Source organism: Rutidosis leptorrhynchoides, chromosome 6, assembly GCF_046630445.1.
Source record: "Rutidosis leptorrhynchoides isolate AG116_Rl617_1_P2 chromosome 6, CSIRO_AGI_Rlap_v1, whole genome shotgun sequence".
Lineage (NCBI taxonomy): Eukaryota > Viridiplantae > Streptophyta > Magnoliopsida > Asterales > Asteraceae > Rutidosis > Rutidosis leptorrhynchoides.
Genome location: NC_092338.1, coordinates 298,281,722 through 298,307,679, shown reverse-complemented (window position 1 = coordinate 298,307,679; position 25,958 = coordinate 298,281,722). Strand labels below are relative to the sequence as shown.

At 31.7% G+C, this 25,958-nt stretch overlaps 1 non-coding gene across 1 annotated transcript; it reads right to left on the bottom strand.

The window, feature by feature from the left end:
- Nucleotides 1-3,260: 3,260 nt before the first annotated feature.
- LOC139856708 (small nucleolar RNA R71) lies at nt 3,261-3,367 on the bottom strand. Its single transcript, XR_011762170.1, has one exon. It is a non-coding gene; the product is annotated as a small nucleolar RNA R71 (small nucleolar RNA).
- Between the last annotated feature and the right edge of the window lie 22,591 nt (nt 3,368-25,958).

Sequence of the window (25,958 nt, the reverse complement as noted above, 5' to 3'; positions counted from 1 at the left end):
ATATCATTATAAGCGATACACTCGTGATATCAATTCGTAGTCGCCTTTTTGCGTTCTTCAAATCCGTATTCTAAACTCCATCTGATCACTTACATCAATTGCAGGTTATTAAATTCCATTCATTTATGTCATTCTTCACCAAATTCTCTTTAATTGTTAATTTGTATAACCTGTTGTACACGTCATTTAAAATTAGAAAAACTTGCTCATCTATGGTAGCTGTTGCATTTGTACATAGAAAACTATACATCGTGTTTTAAAACTGAAAGAAGTTGTATTTGGTGACTGCTGAATTGATTAACTCAATTGAAAATGTTAAAAAAGTATACAATAGTCAATTGAAATAAGCTGTACAACAGGTTTTATAATTCTAAAAGATACAAAAAGTATACCAATTTCATATTGAAAGAAGCTATACATCATGTTACAAAAAACTAACAACCAAGTGCCTAAAGAGAACTATATCACCACAACTTTGTTAGACCATCATGTCACCAAATTATAGAATGAATCATAATATCGTTGGAACAAATCTTCTCATGAAACAATGTTTGACTTGACTTTCACAAACATCTTATATGCATCTAATGAAGTACTCGCAGCCATGCAACACCTGTTATGTCACACAATCTCATGAAGTGTTGAAGTATATTTACTGAATCAACATATGATCGAACGTCAAAAACACATAATTAGCAAAAGGTAGAAACAATCAATTCTAATTTTGTAGGGAACGAACTAAATTAAACAAATTTACCTGATATTGTTGTGGGTGATCGCGATGAAAATAAGAATTCTGATCAATGTGTGAATATAAAAACGGGTAGGAGAAATCGAAGAATAGAAAATTAATTATGATTTGGTACAGAATGACGTAAATGAATCGAATTTAATAACCTGAAATTGATGTATGTGATCAGATGGAGTTTAGAATACGGATTTGAAGAACGCAAAAAGGCGACTACGAATTGATATCACGAGTGTATCGCTTATAATGATATTTTAATTTGGGAGGAATATTGCAGCCACGTGATTATAGGAGGCAGTTATTAGATTTCCAATTTTTTACATCAAAACTACTTAGTATTGGGTGGTTTTGCATACAAGGTTATATGGTGCTGTTACTCATATTCACTTTTCCCTATATATATATATATATTTGTATAAATATAGTTTTTAAAAATATAGTACTTAATCACTAGCTCCCTGTGGAACGAACCGAACTTACTAAAAACTACACTACTCTACGATTATGTACACTGCCTATAAGTGTTGTAGCAAGGTTTATGTATATCCATTCAATAAATAAATAAATAACTTGTGTAAAATTGTATCGTATTTAATAGTATTTTGTAGTAAACTATAATAGTATTTCGTACGCCTCCGCTGCATCATCAAGTTTTTGGCGCCGCTGCCGGGGATCCGGCAAAATGCTATATTTTTACGCTATATTTCTTATCTCTAATTTTGTAAAAATATTTTGTATTTATATAAAAACATAAAAAAATACTATATATATATATCTATATATATAAGTGTTTAAATATATAAATTTTTAAGATATATAAAATTAAAAAGTATTTTTATTTTTATCTTTAGTTTTTAAATATAAGTTTATTTTTATCTATTATAAAATTAAAATCAAATAAATATTAATTATTATAATTAAAATTGGGCCGAACCTGAATTTAGCCTGAAACATTTCTGAACTGTTGGGCCATGCGACCGCATGATCCCAAGGAGTAATACCCATGTGACCGCATGGATTAAGTTGACACGCCACAAACCTAGTACACATTTATGACGGTAGGGTTTATTAATTTTTATTATTATTTATTAATTAAGGTTTAATTATTTATTATTAACTAGTATTTAGTTTTAATAATAATTTGTAATATTAAGTTTAAGTATTATTATTAATTATATATATTAATACTTTTATAAAATATAATATAAAAATAATATTTTTATAGAATTTGTATTTTTATCGTTTATTTCGTAATATTTATCGTTCGTAATTAGTTTTAAGTTAGTTTTTGCCTTAGTTATTTTTATACTTCTAGATTTTTAGGCTTTTCCGTAAAATCCCTTAAGTGCTTTTTCTTTAGGATTAAGATTTAAGCGCTTTAGAATTTTGCGACGCCGTTTTAAATTTTAATGCCTTTCTAAAGTAATTGCCGTTTTCAAAATAGAATTGCATTTAAGTTTTAATACCTTTAGGTGAAACTTTTTAGATTTAGTTTTTAGAATTTTAAGTTTCGACGTTTTTCTTTCTTATTTTTATTTTTCGACATTTTTCGACGCGTGCTTTTTCTTTTTCATTTCTACGCTCTAGTTTTTAGGACATAGAATTTTCTTTAAATATTGACGAAAAATTATTTTAAGCGATTAAATAAATAGACATCCAAATTTTCTGATTCGTAGTAATAGTTGAATTTGTTAGTGGCGAGTTGTGGGCTTCCGATTTAAAGGGTCCTGGCTACCTGCTGCATCTATTGGCTATTCAAAACGTGGGCAAAATCAGAAAAGTCTATTAATTTGATAACTTATCTAATTTTTATATTTATAACTAATAGGATATTTAGTGAATGCACCGAGCAAAACGTTCACCACCTTTCATACGTTCACCACCTATAACCCGATCAAGACATCTAGCCAATATTGTCGTCGTTGATTTTTCTTTAGAATCATCATCAAGTCGAACAAGTACTCTAATTCAAATTTCCGATAATCCATTTTTTGAACCCGACTTCACAATTGAGAACCCCGAGGATATTCAAGGACAATTCTAAGATTCTTAACCACTAATCATTCCTCCTGAACCACAAACCATTAAATCAGAATCTTCTAGTGATTCGGATTCAACAAATTCAAATATGGAAGAAATAGAACCTTAAAGTATGGAAGACCGAATGAGAGCCACACGTACGGGCCAAGGTCACGCCATTATTAAGCTAGATGTTAATGCGCCAGATTTTGAAATCAAAGGACAAATCCTACACATGGTCACCAATCAGTGCCAATTTAGTGGTACAGCAAAAGAAGATCCAAACGAACATCTTCAAACTTTTAATAGGATCTGTAATCTATTTAAAATCCAAGAAGTTGAGGATGAAACTATTTATCTTATGTTGTTCCCCTTGAATTTAAAGGGAGAAGCCAAAGATTGGTTAGAATCGTTACCTGAAGGAGCGATTGACACATGGGATGTTTTAGTTGAGAAATTTCTTAAAAGATTCTTTCTGACATCTAAAGCCGTGAGACTTCAAGGAGAAATTGCCACGTTCATGCAAAAGCCAAATGAAACATTATATGAAGCGTGGACAAGATTCGGAAGGATGTTGAGAGGATGTCCTCAACACGGTTTAGATACTTTTCAAATAGTGCAAATCTTCTATAAAGGCGTCGATGTCACCACACGAAAAGACATCGACACAGCAGCTGGTGGTTCCATTATGAAGAAAACCGCAACCCAAGCTCACAAAATTATTGATAACATAGCCTCCCACTCACATGAGTGGCATCAGGAAAAAGATATCTTTCATTCATCAAAAGCAGCTAGAGCCGATTCTAGCCATGACTTTAATACCGTTTCCGCAAAAATAGATGCTTTCGAGAGACGAATGGAAAAGATGGCTAAAGATATTCACGCAATACGAATCAGTTGTGAGCATTGTGGTGAACCACACTTAACGAAAGATTGTCATATTGAGCAAATGATGGAACAACGTGAGAATGTTTCCTACATGAACCAAAGGCCTGGAAATAATTATCAATCGCCAAGGCCAAACTTCAATCAAAATCAAAACATTCTTTTCAATCCAAATGGACCCAACAATAACTCGTATAACTAACAAGGTTCGAATAACCAACCAACTCAAAACAACACTTTCAATCAACAAAGACCTGGTTTGTATAAACCACCATAACAAACAGAAGAGTAAAAGTCAAATCTGGAAGAAATGGTACAAAAGCTAGTTGAATCTCAAACACAATTTATTGCAACTCAAGCCCAAACGAATGAGAGGTTTGATCAGTCATTTAGAACTCAACAAGCTTCCATTTTAAATCTAGAAAAACACGTAGGTATTCTTGCTAGCATGATGAGTGAGAGGGAACAAGGAAAGCTACCGAGTAATAATGAAGTAAATTCTCGGAATGAGAATGTTAATATGGTGTCAACAAATTCTGAAAAACCAGCACCAGAAGATGGGAAGGTTTTAGATGTGATTAACAATGAAGAAGTTACACCACCACCACCACCCGAGTATGTAAAGCCAGTGGTGGCACCATACAGACCACCCATCCCGTTTTCAAGAAAAAGGAGTTGAGTATGAGCAAGTGATAGGTAATAAAGTTTGTGATACCTTTGGAAAGAATAAGAAGAATAAGAAAGTGCAAGAAATAAAAACCGTAAAAATAAACCCGGTGAAGACAGTTCCACCGAAACCTCCACCCAAGTTGGGTGATCCGGGTGAATTTATTGTTCCTTGTCTACTTAGTGATTGTGTCATGTATGATGCACTAGCAGATTTAGGTGTGAGTGTGAGTGTTATGCCTCTTTCATTATATAAGAGATTAGGAGTAGGTGAGTTAAGTCCAACGAAAATGAGTGTTCGACTCCTTGATCAAACCATTAAGCACCCAGTTGGAATTGCTGACAACCTACATGTTCAAGTAGGTAATTTAACCTTTTTAGTCAAATTTATTGTCATTGACATATAAGAGGACTCAAACATTCCTCTAATTTTAGGTCGACCATTCTTAGCATCCACCGGGGCGTTTATTGATGTAAGAGAGGGTAGAATGACACTTAGTGATGGTGACAAATCGGTCACCTTTGTGATTCGAAAGTCTAAATCTCCACCAACTAAAACCGTTGAACCAATAAAGACGATTGGTATGAACCATATTGTTTTACCAACTCCAACGGTAGTGCTTAAAAAATAATAAAATGCCTAAGTGTGGGGAAGATGAAATAACACCTAATGATGAATTGATAACAAAGAACCCCGTTGTTGATACAAAATTAAATGACCCCATTATTAACAGTTCAATGAAGAAACTTTATAAACGGGTTTACGAGGCTAGAATTAGGGGAAACTTTAAGTTATGTAACCGGTTAGTATCCAATCTGTCGCCTAAAGAAAAGGCAAAACTAGTTGAATTTATGGATAATACAGAAGAAGCCGGCCACTGGCTTAAAGCAAAACTCACAGATATGCAAGTTGATTATGGTCCAAAAGAAATTGATGATAAAGTTAATCACAATTTCGACACCACAGCTACCTAAGTGTGGGGAAATTCAAATGTTCTAAAAAAATGATGTCTAGAGTTAGTTGTTCTGTTCTCGTGTAGTTTCGAGAATGGATTCTGATTGGTCTTTTCCACTAGCAGACACTAAAGAACTAGTTTTCTCCCCCCATTTTGAATTTTTTTGTAGGTTTTGTATGAAATTAATATGCTTTTTAAATTTAAGTTTTGTGTGAATTTAAAAACAAAATTTACTTTATTTCATTAAGTTTAAAAAAATGATTTCTAAAATTCGTCTGAGTTAAACACTAGGTCATAGAACCGAAATTGCTTTACCCAAGGACGGGGCGAAAAATTTTGTTATCATTATTTTAATATTATTGATTTAAAGTATGCCAAAAATATTATATGAACGTGGGGTTATATACCAAACTTCAAAAATATGTATATATATGTTTTTATTTTATGTTATATACAAAACAGGGTAAAACAACGCACTTTCAAAGACTGGCATTAAGTTCAGCAAAAGCTACTAATTTTAACGATAAGACGTAAAATATTAAATGTGATATAAAATAATATGTTTGAAAACTCGGTATTTTTAATCATTTTTCTATGCTAATCACCCTCATGAATTTAAATTTTTACTGATTTCTTGCAAATGAGGGCATTGCAAGATCTCAAGTGTGGGGAAGGGTTATAAATTCTCTCATGTTTACACTTGGTTTAATTGCCAAATTTTGTGAAAATTTGAAAAAATTTCAACTAAATGAATTCAAAATCATGTTTATACATATTTATGAACGATAAAACTAGGTGATAAAATCGAAATTATTGTTACCTCGGAGAGAACATAAATTGAGAAACAACCCAAAACGCTTGAATTCATTTAAAATGGAATAAAGGAGAATAAAAAGGCAAAGAAAAGAATAAATAAAAGCTAAGTGTGGAAAGAATTTACCAAGTTCTTTAAAACATATATCACATATTTTGTACAAGATTATTGCAGGTACTTTTGCTTTGGACTAAACTAATCAGTTTTACCCGATTTACTGTAATATATTTGAAAGAAAAATGGATCTACATGATGAATCAATTCCATCATTAAAAGGAAGTAAAGTCTTCCGAAAAAGACACGCGCTTCTTGATTTAGGTCAAGAAGTTGTCGTCCAGACCAGCTGTAGGTTGACGAAAAATCTAGAAAAGTCCTCTCTAAAATTAACAGGAAATCCACGGACCTCAGCATCAAACAGGGTCGCCATGTGGTCAGATTTATTCTAACCATGAGAAGGATTTATCTTGTAAAATGGGAAGGGCGCCGTGCAAATTAGCTTGATAAGACTAATGAATCATACCCCCAGAAAGGATAATCTCCTTAAAGATCAAAAATCAGCTCTTAAGACTAATATTACTCAATCCTTGAGATTGACCTTAAAGATTGAGAATTACAAACTCATAGAATTCGATGATATCTAAACTCGAGCTTGAACGAGAAAATATTTTGATCAAAATTACAAACCAATTTGTTTTCTGAAAACCCATTTTCAATGCTTTCATTACCATTGAACGTAAAATCCTAAGAATTCACTGGAATTCATTAGGTCACCTGAACCAAATCGAGTGTCAACCGTAAGAACGGTGGTTGCATAGCATGGTCGAAGACAGGACCTTGTGCTAGATCGAAAAATTATAGGGTGATCTTTACTATTTCTCCTACAAAGGATAGTAATTGCATCTGACATGTTGTGGACCATGAACACCTGCATGTCATTAGACATTGCCTTAACAGTTGCATGTTCAACGTTTTCCTTTACAACCAGACGGTAGTTTACAGAAAGGTAATATACGGAGAAAGTAAACTGGACATGTGCTTTCCTAATACAAGGTTAGCAAGTGGGTGACACAAAACCGCAAGTTTTGAGCTAAAATTTTAAAATCTGAAACCCACAAAACCCACAAAAATATTTAACAAACACCGGTGAAGGGTTATTCCGGAAAACTTGTCTAGGGTAAAATTTAGCATAAATTTTCAAAAGATCAAATATTTTCATAAAGATTCAATTTTCCTAAAGGATCTAAATTTTCATAGTCATGTGGGACTGTAAACCATATCGTTACTATCATTGTTTATACCGCCGTATCAAAATCACTGATGTATAAAGTGTGAGAATAAAAAAGTGATTCGAGTGAAGTGTGATTTAATTTCAAGTTCTGTATTGTTTGAGGACAAGCAACATTCAAGTGTGGGGATATTTGATAGTGCTCCAAATGAACATATATTTAGTCGCAATATCATCCCAATATGTAAAGTTTTTAACTGTAATTATTCTATTTTTAAGTTGCAATCATTTAAATAAATAAATGTGAAGACGAAGCACGAAGATTAAAGAATTGAAGAAAAAGTGCCACTAAAGCTGGAAAAGTGCCACTAAAGACATAGTGCACTCAAAAGTGCCACTAAAAGTGAGTTAAAGACTTGCGCGGATTTTGGGAGTTAAGGAAAATTATTTTTTGTGCAAATTACAAGTTGCGAAACATAAAGTACAAGATATTGAAGCGTACGAAAAGACGTTCAAAAATCTGGAACCGAGACATAGACCGAGCATCAACGCGCAAGTCAACGGACCTAAAATTACAAGTCAACTATGCACAAGAATATAATATAATATATATATATATATATATATATATATATATATATATATATATATATATAATTATATAAAATTATATATATTATATATATATTTAAATATTATGTCGACAAACAAAAAGACAAAGCATTGTGAGCTGGATCAGCACCCCATGCGATCGCATGGGATTTGGGCATCACAGCCATGCTATCGCATGGCACCCAGAAGCTGGTCAGGTTCTATAAATAGCCAGTTTTTGGACGAGTTGTACACACCTTCATAATATATTTCTCTCTTCCTCTGTAAACATATATTTATATTTATAATTATAATTTTAATTTTAAGTTAAGTTTAATAATAATTGGGTTATTGTAAGAAATGTTTTACGGGTTTTAAAGTCAAGACTCTGTCCGTGTAACGCTACGCGATTAATAACCACTGTAAGCTATGTTATTCCTTTTTAAATTAATGTCTCGTAACTAAGTTATTATTATGCTTATTTGGGCCGAAGTAATCGTGATGTTGGACTAAATATTAAGACGGGGTTATTGGATTTTGTACCATAATTAGGGTTTGGACAAAAGACCGACACTTGTGGACATTGGACTATGGACCATTAATAGATGGGGGTATTGTCTAATCGAATGACAACTCATTGGAATCTGTCGAACCTATCTTTAATTTAGTTAATCTAATAATATTAAATGATTATGCATGTCCTATTTAGTAACATTTATACGACATCTTTTACAATCATTTAATAATTATTCGGGTTGGGTAATTGATTATTCAAACTGATCAAGTGGGTAAATTAATATTCATATCTCATTAAAACAGGGGTGGATTACATACAAGGGTAATTGGTGTAATTGTTAACAAAGTATTAAAATCTTGGATTACACGCAATCGATAGCCTGGTGTAATTATTAACAAAGTATTAAAACCTTGTTACAGTTTGAATCCCTAATTAGTTGAAATATTTGACTTCGGGAATAAGGTTAATTTGACGAGCATTTTATAATTATGACCGATGGAATTTTATGGGCAAAAACCAGATAGGTTTCAAATAATCCAGGACAATGGACAATTAACCCAGAATAATGAATTAAAATCAAAACGTCAAACATCATGATTACGGGAGTTTAAATAAGCATAATACTTTTATTGTATTTCTCATCGTACTTTTAATTACTGTCATTTTATTATTCGCAATTTTATATATCGTCATTGTTATTTATTTTACGCATTTTAATTATCGTCATTTATCTTTACGCTTTATTTAAAATTGACAAACCGGTCATTAAACGGTAAAACCCTCCTTTTTATATATTATTATTACTATATATATATATATATATATATATATATATATATATATATATATATATATATACACACACACATATATATATATATTTGTATAAATATAGTTTTTAAAAATATAGTACGTAATCACTAGCTCCCTATGGAACGAACCAGACTTACTAAAAACTACACTACTCTACGATTAGGTACACTGCCTATAAGTGTTGTAGCAAGGTTTATGTATATCTATTCAATAAATAAATAAATAACTTGTGTAAAATTGTATCGTATTTAATAGTATTTTGTAGTACACTATAATACTATTTCGTACGCCTTCGCTGCATTATCAGAAACTCACGATACGATACGATAGTTTATAGTAAATATGTGTATGATGGCACCGAACAAGTGCAGAGTTGTTGTAGTGACCCGAACTTTTCCATGTTTATATATATTAATTGAGATTGATATTTACGTGATTAAATGTTTCCAACATGTTAAGCAATCAAACTTGTTAAGACTTGATTAATTGAAATAAGTTTCATATAGACAATTGACCACCCAAGTTGACCGGCGATTCACGAACGTTAAAACTTGTAAAAACGACATGACGATATATATATGGATATACATGTGGTTAACATGAGATTATGATAAGTAAGTATCTCCATAAGTATATTAACAATGAGTTATATACATGTAAACAAGACTACTAACTTAAGGATTTCGAAACGAGACATATATGTAACGATTATCGTTGTAACGACATTTAAATGTTAACCATTGTTATATTAATATATCATAAATCATGATAATATAACAATTTAACATCTCATTAGATATAATAAACAATGGGTTAACAACATTAATTGAGATCGTTAGCTTAAAGGTTTCAAAACAACACTTACATGTAACGACTAACGATGACTTAACTACTCAGTTAAAATGTATATACATGTAGTGTATTTAGATGTATTAAAATACTTTTGGAAGACTTCAAGACATATATCAAAACACTCATACTTAACGAAAATGGTTACAGTTACTTTCCCATTCTTTTCTTTCATCAAGAATTCTAGTCGTATTCTTACCCGTATTATACACAGCTTCAAAACGTACTTACTATGGGTATATACCAATAGGAACTAGCATGGGATTCCACTCTTGATTATGTCATGTATCACTAATCAATTTTAACTTCTACCATGAGCTAGTTAACTAACTAGAACTCCTTTTAACCCCACTCACCACTCACCAATTACCACTCATCATTCACTCCATTTCACTTCCAATTCTCTTTCTAATTCTCTCTCAACACACATACACACACTATTATGAACGTATTTTTCCAGTAGTTAATCATCATCTTCATCAAAAATCACTTCAAGAATCAAGCTATAATCATCATAGGAAGAACACTTCAAGAACACTTCAAAAATCCCTTCAAGTTTACTAATTTACTTCCAAGCTTTCTAATCCATTCCAAGTAATCATCTAAGATCAAGAAACCTTTGTTATATACAGTAGGTTATCTTTCTTATTCAAGGTAATATTCATATTCAAACTTTGATTCAATTTCTATAACTATAAACTATCTTAATTCGAGTAAAAATCTTACTTGAACTTGTTTTTGTGTCATGATCCTACTTCAAGAACTTTCAAGCCATCCAAGATCCTTTGAAGCTAGATCATTTCTTGTCACTTCCAGTAGGTTTACCTACTAAACTTGAGGTAGTAATGATGTTCATAACATCATTCGATTCATATATATAAAACTATCTTATTCGAAGGTTTAAACTCGTAATCACTAGAACATAGTTTAGTTAATTCTAAAATTGTTCGCAAACAAAAGTTAAGCCTTCTAACTTGACTTTTAAAATTAACTAAACACATGTTCTATATCTATATGATATGCTAACTTAATGATTTAAAACCTGGAAACACGAAAAACACCGTAAAACCGGATTTACGCCGTCGTAGTAACACCGCGGGCTGTTTTGGGTTAGTTAATTAAAAACTATGATAAACTTTGATTTAAAAGTTGTTATTCTGAGAAAATGATTTTTATTATGAACATGAAACTATATCCAAAAATTATGGTTAAACTCAAAGTGGAAGTATGTTTTCTAAAATGGTCATCTAGACGTCGTTCTTTCGACTGAAATAACTACCTTTACAAAAATGACTTGTAACTTATTTTTCCGACTATAAACCTATACATTTTCTGTTTAGATTCATAAAATAGAGTTCAATATGAAACCATAGCAATTTGATTCACTCAAAACGGATTTAAAATGAAGAAGTTATGGGTAAAACAAGATTGGATAATTTTTCTCATTTTAGCTACGTGAAAATTGGTAACAAATCTATTCCAACCATAACATAATCAACTTGTATTGTATATTATGTAATCTTGAGATACCATAGACACGTATACAATGTTTCGACCTATCATGTCGACACATCTATATATATTTCGGAACAACCATAGACACTCTATATGTGAATGTTGGAGTTAGCTATACAGGGTTGAGGTTGATTCCAAAATATATATAGTTTGAGTTGTGATCAATACTGAGATACGTATACACTGGGTCGTGGATTGATTCAAGATAATCTTTATCAATTTATTTCTGTACATCTAACTGTGGACAACTAGTTGTAGGTTACTAACGAGGACAGCTGACTTAATAAACTTAAAACATCAAAATATATTAAAAGTGTTGTAAATATATTTTGAACATACTTTAATATATATGTATATATTGTTATAGGTTCGTGAATCAACAGTGGCCAAGTCTTACTTCTCGACGAAGTAAAAATCTGTGAAAGTGAGTTATAGTCCCACTTTTAAAATCTAATATTTTTGGGATGAGAATACATGCAGATTTTATAAATGATTTACAAATAGACACAAGTACGTGAAACTACATTCTATGGTTGAATTATCGAAATCGAATATGCCCCTTTTTATTAAGTCTGGTAATCTAAGAATTAGGGAACAGACACCCTAATTGACGCGAATCCTAAAGATAGATCTATTGGGCCTAACAAACCCCATCCAAAGTATCGGATGCTTTAGTACTTCGAAATTTATATCATATCCGAAGGGTGTCCCGAAATGATGGGGATATTCTTATATATTCATCTTGTTAATGTCGGTTACCAGGTGTTCACCATATGAATGATTTTTATCTCTATGTATGGGATGTATATTGAAATATGAAATCTTGTGGTCTATTGTTACAATTTGATATATATAGGTTAAACCTATAACTCACCAACATTTTTGTTGACGTTTAAAGCATGTTTATTCTCAGGTGAATACTAAGAGCTTCCGCTGTTGCATACTAAAATAAGGACAAGATTTGGAGTCCATGTTTGTATGATACTGTGTAAAAACTGTATTCAAGAAACTGATTTCGATGTAACATATTTGTATTGTAAACCATTATGTAATGGTCGTGTGTAAACAGGATATTTTAGATTATCATTATTTGATAATCTACGTAAAGCTTTTTAAACCTTTATTTATGAAATAAAGGTTATGGTTTGTTTTAAAAATGAATGCAGTCTTTGAAAAACGTCTCATATAGAGGTCAAAACCTCGCAACGAAATCAATTAATATGGAACGTTTTTAATCAATAAGAACGGGACATTTCAGTTGTCCTCGAAATCACGAACCTATATCAAGTATATATTAACACATATACTTGTAATCGAACAAGTTTATATATATTATTTTGATTGTTATATATTTCTATAAATATATATACTTTTATATTTATCTTATATATAAGTATTTATTTGATAAAGTATTGTTAATAATAATAAAAATGATACTAATAAAAATGATAACTTTAATAAAAATGATAATTTTACTATAAATGATGTTTTTAATAAAAATGACAGTTTTGATAATAATGATTTACTAATAATAATAATAACTTTATTAATAATGATAATACTAATAACAAAAATGATAATGATAATTCTTAATATTAATGATAATAATGTTAATAATTCTATTAGTGATGAAAATAATGATATTAATATTAATAATTGTAAAAATATTAATTTTACTGTTAATGTTAGTCATGATAATAACTTTAGTAATTACATAATAATAATACTCATTATAATATAAATAATAATACTTATAATGATAATAATAATAATAATAATGATTATGATACTAGTAATTAAAATAATAATAATATAATAATAATAATATAGTGTTAATGATAGCAAAAATAATAATTTTTGTAAAAATGATAATACTTTTTAATAATAATAATACTAATAATGATAATCATATTAGTAATAATATTAATGATAACATCAATAATAATACTTATAAATATAAAATGATACTAATATTAATAACAATGATAATAATAATAATTTATATTGTTTTCAAAATACTAATAATAATAATAATTCTAATCATAATAATGATAATAATATTTAAAATGATAATAATAATGATAGTTTTAATAATAATACTAATAATCTTAATGATACTAATAATAATACTTATAATGATGGTAGTAGTAATAATAATAATAATTATAATAATTACAATAATAATAATAAATAAATAAATGAGAAACTACCTTAATAAGCTTTTCTAAAAAAAAATACCCCAAGCTGGGATCGAACCCGAGACCTCTCGCTCACCCCTCAAGTACCCAAACCACTCGTCCAAATTCAGTTTTCTGAATATATTTCACAAAAATATATATATATAACCTGTCTGTTTATCTGGTTCTCCCTTCTTCTTCTTCATAAATCGACCAGAGGCCAATTCAAAAACCATAACAGCAATTACTAGTTTGAATTTAGATTTAAAATTGAAAAGGAAACGTACTTCTATGATACCTTGATCAATCAGAAAGAAAAAAATAAATAAATAAAAACTGCTGTAAACAGCTCGTTTGCACACCACATGAACTTAAAATCAATTTCAAATTTATAGGACGTTTTAGACTATGATTATAACATGAAAAAGGTGTTAAATCCTTATTAGAAACTTTTCAAATCATCAATGTAACCAGAAACCTCAAACAGAAATCGAATTTCTCTATGAACACTAGGTTGACTTTTTGAGTTTAAAACTTTGACTTCGAAATTAGAATTCGATTTTAGGAATTGGCTTTTGAAACTTTCCAGATAGTTTTAGTATGAGATTCCTAACATTATTGCATTATTACATTTTGAAAATTTGTTTGAAATCGAATTATGGTTAAAAGGTTTTAAGAACAGAGATATCGAAAGAGAAAAAAAATATGAATTTCTGTTTATGGATTCGTTTTGTATATGTATTGATAATGAAAACCAACTGGTTTTATAACAAAAAAAATTAAAAGCTTGATCATTAAAGATCAAAAGCAAAACCAGTAGCGAATAAAAAAATATATATCATAATCATATTAAAAAAACATCACGATTAAATAAAAAACTAAAAACAGATATATAAAATTGAAAAGCAGATAGGGAATCATGATCATGATCAGCTAAAAAAATAAAAAAAATAAACAGTAGATTACCTAATAATACCTAATTTATATTAATAATTAATTAATAATAATAATGCTTAATAATAATAGAATTAATATTAATAATAATAATAATAATAATTATAATAATAATACTTTTAATATTATGAATAATAATAAAGTAATAATATTAATAATAACAATAATAATTTTAATAAAAATGATAAATTATCATTTTTAATAATGATAATAATATTAATATGACAATATTAATAATAATAGTGATAATTTTAATTATAATTAATAATAATGATAATAATCATTATAAATGTTAATAATACTATTAATAATAATAATATTATTATTAATAATAAGTTTTATTAATAATAATGATATTTATAATAATCTTATCATTTTTAGTAAAAGTGATAATACTAAAAATATTAATATTATTAATAATTATTAATAATAATAACATTAGTAATAGTTGTAATAATAATACTTGTAAATGATAATGATGAACGATAATAATAATATTAATATAACAAATTAATATTAATACATAACTATTTACAAGTAATGGTTCGTGAATCGTCGAAATTAGTCGAGGTTAAATGAAATCATATGAAGATTTTAAATTTTTGTCGAAAATTTTAGGGTTGTCATAAAAGACGAGAAACCAAGCTACGATCAAGGAAATTAAGTTACGACCCAGTGAAACAGCAGGCCATACGGCTTGCCATACGACCTGCCTATAGGGAAAACGGCATGCCATACGGCCCAGACAAACGGCCAGGCAAAACGGATGACCAGTGCAAACGGGCATAAAAAACGGCCTGCCAGCAGTATGCAGGCCAAAACCTAGTCTATTTAAAGGGTCTTTGTCATCCATTTTTATACACACTTCAATTCACTTCTTTCTCTCTCTTACTACAATATTAGTCATATTTTTAAGGTCTTCGACTTCGTGCGGGAAACCTAGTACCGGGAGAAGAACGCCGAAGATTGTATTAGGAGCGGTCTGGAGTTTGAAGTTGTCACTTTTGTATTCGAAATTCATTTAATCTAATGGTACTTCTATCCTTTGTCTTTATATAATGTTTTCCATTATTGTGCTTTGTGATATTGTTGCCATGATTAGCGAGTAGTTATCTTTAGTGTATGCTATGATGTAGTCAGTTATAATGCCGAATTGATATTATGGTTTGTGTATGTTGTCAAGATGCTTTCCGATTATGCTTTAAACTCAATCGCTTTTCCAACTAATAGAACGTAGTTATTGGCTCTGTTATTGGAAAGTCGCGAACCCCGATTCAGAGTACTCTATCTTTGTCACCCCTTGGTAAGAGAAGTCTATCGGATATAACGTAAGTTTGACTGATGCACATCGGTTGTAGTAAGTTCACCGAGCTTTGGATTTCGACTGAGGACTTTTTTGTAGTGAAACATCTAACTAGACCCCTAGTACATTGTCGGTTTTTGATGATGTGCGTGATATGCATCTTTTACCCTCTAAATTTATATATGACTCAAACACTACAAATAAGCACACACAACTAACGAGCACTTAGAACCCAGTTATTATAGCACTTTAATTTAAGTATTCTTATCAAGTTCGTTCCAAGAGAGCGGTGTAAGTCGAATATTTGAAACTATTAATCGTCCTAGGGTTTGTTTGATTGGGGGTTTTGATTGATATCAATTAACAACTAAAACTTGTACAATTAAACAAACTTAAACTTAACAAGTAAACAAGAAGCAAGTAACAAGTAACGGAGTATTAAGACTTAAATCAAATTAACTAAGAAGTGTTCACTTATCTAATCCTCTCTATGCTTGGATTGTCCCGTTTTGCCAAATTGCTATCACACTAGTTGTTGAACTATTAAATGTTTAGCATTACTACTCAACCTTAAATCAAACAACACTCCGTAAATTCACATAAGCATTGTATTTTAAGATCAAGTTAATCATGATTTGGTTATTGAGATTATGCTTGGGTTTAAATCACTTAAAACCCTCAACTATCGAAATCACTTAAGATAATTGGCATTACTATGTTGACTAAAGGCCAATTGAAAACCAACCTAGATCAAGAACACAATCACTTGCAATTTCTAAGCTAGTTATCTAGATTACTCAATGGGTTGAAGCACACATTGATTCACTTCTCAAATCACTAAGAGAGCTACTCAACATATGTAATCAAAGTCAAGCCTAAAACAAAATCATAGCAATGGATCTTTAGCTAACTCAATAACACATGATCATGTAATTCATTCAAACAACATTATTCAATTGATTTTTGAGGCAAACACTAGCATTAAAGATTCATAGATAAGCAAACACAAGAGATTTAGCCAATCATGGCTAAGATCAAACTAATAATAAGCATTGAAACATAAACAATCATCATCTTAAAGTTATTACAAGTAATAGATCAAAATATGTAAAGTAAAGTGGAAATTACAACCCAAAATGTAAAGAGATGAAGATCTAGAGCTAAACAATGATGAATCTAGAGTTAGCTTCCTTGAATCCACCTTCAATCACCAATGGATGATGAAATTAGGGGTTTGTATGTGAAATTCGAACCTAAGACAACCGCTCTCTAAAGATACATATGAAATGACCTAATATTGTTCCTTTTATAGTGTTGAAAATCTGAGCTAAAACAGCGACATGAGCGCCGCTTTTGGCTTAGGAGCGCCGCTTTTGGCTTAAGTGAGGAGCGACACTTTTGATCAGGAATGCCGCTTTTGGCTAAATTCAGGGGCGACACTTTTGCTTTAGGAGCGACGCTTTTGTCTGGATAGGAGCGGCGCTCTTGGCTGTAGGAATGGCCCTTTTGCTCACTGATGGAAAATGGAGCGAAAACGTGCATAAGAACATCGCTTTCGATGTAGGTGCGGCGCTCTTGCTCCATAGGAGCAGCGTTCTTAGATGAGGTGCGGCGCTTTTGATGCTGAATTCTGCACTTGCCATTTTCTTAGCCACTTTTGATCAAGATTTGATTTTTTTTTACACAAAATCAAGTCCTTAGCCCCCAAATTACCGTTTAGCTCAATAGCACACAAAATAGACTCCAAGATCATCAAAAACCGAACAAAGTGAGGGAGATATCTCGAGATAAAACTGTTAGTGCACGAAATGGAGTTGTCCATCGCTCTCGAACAACCTGAGAATGGTTTAGGTCTACGTTGTTTACCTAAGGTTGTATTGAACAAGAAAACTCATGTCGCAGGAGCATATGTGACCACATGTTTATTATTGGTCAAACACACGAGTGACAAATGTCACTCGTACGTGTGATACTATCAGGCGTACGGATGAGCACTGAAACGTGCGTGTGAGCTGACAGAATGGGCAGACCTATAAATAGAGTTTTCCTTGTTCTTGGTCATTTGAGGTTTCCACCAAGAACACTAGAGTGTGTGTGAGGTGAGTGCTCATCCTCTTCACCTTCATGGTAGAGAGGATCCATGGTGATTTGATGCTCCAAACACCATGGAAATGAAGATCTGATAGTCTAATTCATGTAATATTTATTGTAATTCGTTTATCATTATTATACATGTAATTGTGACTATAATCAGCTGATTTGTTCATTGTTTATCTCATATTCATCATGTTCATCTCATATTTATCACTTTTATGATCAAATTGCTAATCGAAGCTTGTTCCTTGATCAAACAATCCTAGCTAGTTAATTGAGTACATTCGCACAAAAGTTGAACAACCAAGATCTGAAGTCGACCGCTGCCGTTCTTTCTGAAACAACCGGTTTGCACGCCAAAAGTACAACGCGGCATCATTTGCAGTTGTGGTGTCACACGTATCTTATTTAGATTCGTGCGTAGATACTTTGGATTCTTATTCGTGGGAGTATTTATAAGAAGCGCAATCAACATCGACCTACTCAAGCGTTATTGATACTGAGAGAAGATGTTTACTATTTACTGAAGCATTGATATACAAAGTTTAGTGGACAACCTCCTTTGTTCGTTGAACTTACTTAGTAAGTGTTTGAGTAAAGCACTTGTGTTATACGAAGATTAGTGGGGCAGCCAGGAGCATCTGACTGTGTATGGGCCAACGACGTGTTTAATTCCGCATCGTCTGTGTAAGATGAGTACACGAGACACGAGTGTTAAAAAGTGTTATTGTGGGGTAATCAGAACCATCTGATTATTTATGGGCCGAAACGTTTTAAATTCCAAATTTCGAGAGTTCCATTGTGTGAAGGAACCTGGTTGTGGAAATTCCGCTGGATATAGAGTATTTGAGAAGATTCCACTCTGTCAAGGGAATTGATGAGAGTGATGCGCAATCATGAGATACCAAATTGACGACGTGCGATGAATCAGATAAACCGTGGATCAGATTTCTCTGATATTTTTCCCATTACAGTAGGCAAGTCGTGATGAAGACGTTTATGCTTGATTAAAGTGTTAAGAGAATGGGATACATTGAACACTGAGAAAGAAGATTCTGCAGTCAAGATACTTTGAGTGTGTCTTTTATCAGAGGAGTTCGTCGAAGATTGATCTCATTTCAGTCTTAGGGGGAGTACTGCTGCAATTGGTTCTGTGGGTAAGTGCAAGTGGATTTGAAGTCTCTTCGAGAATATCAAATGACAATTCGTAAGGCGGAATCTCAATGACCAAAAATCGTTGAGGTGCGAAGTTCTGTATTACATGCATTCAAGAAGATCTTTAATGAAACCTGAAGATTCAGAAGACCCGGTTCCACTGCAGAGACTGACTGAAGATTGCAAGAGGTGTTTTCAACGACTTATCGACAGCAAGATTCGCCAGCAATGTACAAGGGGGAGTTGTTAGTGCACGAAATGGAGTTGTCCATCGCTGTCGAACAACCTGAGAATGGTTTAGGTCTACGTTGTTCACCTAGGGATGCATTGAACAAGAAAACTCATGTCGCAGGAGCATATGTGACCAAATGTTTATTATTGGTCAAACACACAAGTGACAAATGTCACTCGTACGTGTGATACTGTCAGGCGTACAGATGAGCACTGAAACGTGCGTGTAAGCTGACAGAATGGGCAGACCTATAAATAGAGTTTTCCTTGTTCTTGGTCATTTGAGGTTTCCACCAAGAACACTAGAGTGTGTGTGAGGTGAGTGCTCCTCCTCTTCACCTTAATGGTGGAGAGGATCCATGGTGATTTGATGCTCCAAACACCATGGAAATGAAGATTTGATAGTCTAATTCATGTAATCTTTATTGTAATTCGTTTATCATTATTATACATGTAATTGTGACTATAATCAGCTGATTTGTTCATTGTTTATCTCATATTCATCATGTTCATCTCATATTTATCACTTTTATGATCAAATTGCTAATCGAAGCTTGTTCCTTGATCAAACAATCCTAGCTAGTAATGCACAGGATCTAACAAAAACATATATAAATGGAGAGATATCAAACCCCCTACATTTGAATCTTTTCTTGTCCTCAAGTAAATAAATCGACAAAACAAGCTTTGGAGATAGAGAACAAATAAGTGATCAATGCCAAAGCGCAAAAAGTTTGGGTACAAATCACTACCTTCCATGAATATGCACTTGATGGCTAGAGTGTTCTCCAAAAACTTGCACTTGCTAGGACCAAGCAAAAACATCATCTTCTTCTACTAACACAAGCTTAAAGCTAGCTCCAAATAATCTCTTCACTAGCACCCTTCGAATCTTCAATCCTCAAACACTAGCATAATCACATTTCAAGCCTAAGTCTATCTGAATCAATCATTCCCCCAGCCAAAGTCAACTTCATCTTCGAGAAGGTCTTCAAACATCAATCACAAAGTATCAAATCTTTACAAATTTGAACTTGACCTCCTTAACCTTGAACAAATATGTAGGATTCACGGGATAGCCATAAACTCATCAAACTAACTAATCACATCAAATCTCCAAATCAATCACAATCTAATACAAACCTACCCAAACAAACTCTAGGTGCACCCGAAATATATAAAATGCACCCCAAATGAATAAGGGCCATTGATGTGCATGATCGTGTCCTTTTATTTTGATCAGATTTGGATTGAATTTATTACACGAATTGGTTGTAATTATATGCCGTTTTTATGATTTCGGATTGATTTCACACATATAGGCAACTAGTCCTATTTGTATAGTAATAGTTCGTTGGTAAATCCGGTTCGTTCCACAGGGAGATTGCGTTTTCAAGATTTTTAATTGCTAAAAGTTAAAATATTAAAAGGGGGGATTTTGGATTAGGCTTTAATAGAACTAAAACGAAATAACTAAATTAATGAAACTAAATAAAACTACAATTTATACTAATTTGTAAAAAATAGAGAAATAAGATTTTTCATGGCAATATAGTAAAATAGTAAAAAAGTAATTAAAATTTACTATATGGTAAAAAGTAAAATTGGTGAGATTTAAAATAAAGTAAAGTAGTGGCTACTAAAATATGTCCCCTCTGGATTATGGATTGTTTTTAAGTCCGATTATGATGTTTTAATATATAACTTTATATTTTATCTTTCGGTTTATAAAGTTTTAACTAACTAAAATTAAATCTAACTTTCGTTAGATCTTGTTTTACCAAATTAAATTATACCACGACTATTCAAATTGAGATTTAATCCGGTTTTAACTTTTGCTAATACCAAAATTATAACGGTATTCCCTTTTTTTAATTACACGATTATATAAACTATAATATTATCCAAACCACCAAATCACACTTCTAAATTGTTGTCAATAATTTGTCCATATGTCCGTCTAGATCACTGAGGTGTTGAAGCACAATTTATGTAAATTTAATTAACTTTCGCTTATCAATTTAATAAATTATGTGATAGGGGTGAAAATATTAAATTATATAATGATGGGTCGGTGATTAAACTCAATGTTAAAAATAGTCAAAGTTACAACGTAAAATTATATATGATTCAGTCCATTTGTCCAGAGGGTCTACATTTTAGTCACCATTGTGGGTATTTAGTTGGACATTATAGCGGCATAAAAATATAAATTATATAAAGTGGACATGATAACAATAATAATAATAATAATAATAATAATAATAATAATAATAATAATAATAAACAATAATAATAATAAATAATAAATAATAAATAACGATAATAATGACGATAATAATAAATATTACGATAATAATAATAAGAATAATAACAATAATAACAATAATAATAATAATAATAATAATAATAATAATAATAATAATAATAATAATAATAATAATAATAATAATAATAATAATAATAATAACGATACGTGAAAATAAAGTTGGGACGTGGAGACTTACAGCGAGTTGGAACGGTAAAAAGCGATATTATTAGCGTAGCGTTACACGGACAAAGCTCCGACTTAAAACCCGTAAGTTAAATGTTACAACACCCAAACTAATCTTAACTTAAACTTAAAATAATAAATTATAAATAAATATATTTTATATATATATATGTATGTATATATATATATATATATATATGTATGTATATATATATATATATGTATGTATGCGAGAGAGATTGAATAAAACGGTGTAATGGATTCGGCAGAAGCTCGTGCCTTTTATAGGTAGATTCTGATTTTGGCTGCTCTGCGATCGTGGAGGTTTTACCCTCTGCAGCTTCGCGATCGTGGAGGTCTGGATTCCAGCTCACAAATTTTTGGCCACTAGCTTTGTCGACATAATATTTATTTATATAATATATATACAATTTATATATATATATATATATATATATATATATATATATATATATATTATATACAATTAATGGGTAAAACAAATTTATACTGCCCAAAGCAAAAGTACCTGCAACTTCGCACAAACATGTGATAACAGTTCATATATATTGACAAATCTCCCCACACTTGGCTTTTTTCTTGAATCTATTTATTCTTGATTTAATCAAATAAATTCATAAATTTAGAAGTTTCTCAGTTTATGTTCTCCTTGAGGTAGCAATAATTTCGGTATTAGCACCTAGTTTTATCGTTCATAAACATATTAAACAAGATTTGAATTCATTTAGTTAAAATTTTTTAAAATTTTCACAATATTTAGAAAATAAGCTAAGTGTATAAACCCGAGAGATTTTATAATCCCTCCCCACACTTGAGATCATGCAATGCCCTCATTTGTAATGAAATCAGACAAGATAAAATTTACGAGGGCAATTAGTATAGAAAGGAAGTTAAAACCTCTTTAGTTAAAAAGCTGTAACTTAATACCAGTCTTTGAAAATGCGTCTTTTATCCTTATTAGTACATAATATAAACTACAAATATATATACATATTTTTGTAGTTTGGTATATTACCCCACATTCATATAATATTTTTGGCATACTTTAGATCAATAATATTAAAATAATGATAACAAATTTTTTCGCCCGTCCTTGGGTAAAGCAATTTCGGTTCTACGACCTAGTGTTTAACTCACGACGAATTTTAGAAATCATTTTTTTAAACTTAATGAAATAAAGTAAATTTTGTTTTTAAATTCACACAAAACTTAAATTTAAAAAGCATATTAATTTCATACAAAACTTAAAAAAAAAGAAAAAAAATCAGAATGGAGGGAGAAGACTAGTTCTTTAGTGTCTGCTAGCGAAAGACCAATCGAGCTCCACTAAATATTTTGAAACATTTTAAGAAGGCGAGTGGTTAGCTAAAGTGTTGTCATAAAATCTCCCTGTATTCATTTATCCTTAGGGTAGAATGTGATGTCATCTCTTTCAGTGTTGTTGAACCCTTCATAATAGAATTTAAGTCTATGACCATTCACATTGAAAATACCACTATTCTTGTCATATAACTCTAAGTATCCGAATGGAAATGCGTGTTTTACTTCATACGGTCCTGTCCATCGGGACTTAAGTTTCCCAGGTGAAAACTTAAAACATGATTGAATAACCTGAACTTTGATTCATGGTTCAAATGCTTTCTTCACTTTTAAGCGAGCATCGTGCCATTTCTTAGTTTTCTCTTTGTAAGATTTCGATTTTTTGTATGCTTGAAGTCTTAGCTCGTCTAATTCATGCAATTGTAAGAATCGATTTTCTCCGGCTTCCACAAGGTCTGTATTACATTCTTTTAGTGCCCAATACGCCTTGTATTCAACCTCGACAGGTAGATGACACGCCTTACCATATATTAATCGAAAAGGAGTGGTACCAATGGGCATTTTGAATGCGGTTCTAAATACCCACAGCGCATCATCTAGCTTTCGATGCTAGATTTTTGGATTATTCTTAACTGTTCTTTCTAAAATTCGTTTAAGACCTCGATTTGTGTTTTTAACTTGGCCACTCGTTTGAGGGTGGTAAGAAGTTGAGAAACAATGATTAACTCCGTACTTTTTAAGCACTTTCTCGAGTAATTGATTTGTAAAATGAGTTCCACGATCACTGTTTAATGCTTTTGGAAGCCCGAAACGTGAGAAAAGGTTTCTAAGAAAGCTGGCAACAATTCGAGCATCGTTAGTGGGTAGGCCTTTTGCTTCAGCCCATTTAGAAATGTAATCAACTGCTACGAGAATGTATTTGCATTTGTTAGAAGCGGGAAATGGACCCATGAAGTCAATCCCCCAAATGTCAAATACTTCACATACTAGGATACTTTGTTGTGGCATTTCGTCTCTCTTGGAGATATTTCCAGATCTTTGAAAAGCATCACAGGTTTTTACCATGTTGTGTGCATCTTTGAAAATTGTAGGCCAGTAAAAACCCGAGTCAAAGACCTTCTTAGCTGTATAGCTTGGTTCGAAATGTCCACAAGCTGGTCCTTCATGACAGTGCTCTAGAATTTTTTTAGCTTCTTTGCCATATACACATCGACGAATAACTTGATCTGATCCTATACGAAAGAGATTAGGGCTTTCCCAGAAGTAAAACTTCAGATCAGCGAAAAATTTCTTCTTTTGCTGATAAGTTTGATTTTTAACAAGAATTCATGCGGCTAGATAATTGGCAAAGTCCGCAAACCATGAAATTTCTTCTTCCGTTTCAATTTTCATAAGGAACTCATCTGGAAAAGTATCGTGAATAACAGATTCGTCGAGTGTTTCTAAGTTAGGATTTTTAAGACGGGATAAGTGATCCGCGACGAGATTTTCAGCTGCCTTTTTATCCTTGATTTCATTGTCGAATTCTTGTAGGAGAAGAATCCAATGAATGAGTCTAGGTTTAGAATTTTGCTTTTTGAATAAGTACTTTAGGGCTGAAGGATCAGTATAAACAATTGTTTTAGATAACACTAGGTAAGACCTAAACTTATCGAAAGAAAAAACTACTGCAAGAAGCTCCTTCTCAGTAGTTTTGTAATTCAACTGAGATCTTGTAAGTGTTTTACTTGCATAGTAGATTGGTTGAAATTTTTTATCTTGACGTTGACCTAAAACAGCTCCCAGTGCGAAATCACTAGCATCACACATTAGCTCGAAAGGTTTGGACCAGTCGGGTGATACCATAATGGGTGCATTCGTAAGTTTCTCTTTCAGAATGGAGAAAGAATTTAGACATTCGTCGTTGAAATCGAATGTACAGTCTTTTTCAAGAAGTTTAGTCATGAGTTGAGCGATTTTTAAAAAGTCCTTTAGGAATCGCTGATAGAATCCCGCATGACCAAGGAAACTACAAATTCCTTTAACAATGGTTGGAGGAGGAAGTTTTGAAATAACGTCTATCTTAGCGTTGTCTACTTCCATTCCAGCTCGAGAAATCTTGTGTCCTAAAACAATGATTTCCTTCACCATGAAGTGACATTTCTCCCAGTTTAAAACAAGATTTGATTCTTCACAACGAATTAGCATTCGTTCAAGGTTTGAGAGACATGAGTTGAAGGAGTCTCCAAAAATAGAGAAATCATCCATAAAAACTTCTATACTTTCTTCAATCATGTCATAAAAAATTGCCATCATACACCTTTGTAAGGTGCCTGGTGCGTTGCATAATCCGAATGGCATTCGTCGGTAGGCAAAAGTACCAAATGGACAAGTAAATCTGGTGTTGTCTTGGTATTTTGGATCAATTGGAATTTGAAAATAACCGGAGAATCCATCAAGGAAAGAGTAGTAATCTTTTCCCGCCAAACATTCTAGCATTTGGTTGATAAATGGTAGCGAGAAATGATCTTTCCTTGTAGCGTCGTTTAGACGACGGTAGTCTATACAGACTCTTCACCCAGTGACTGTTCTCGTAGGAACGAGTTAGTCTTTATCATTTAGAATAACAGTC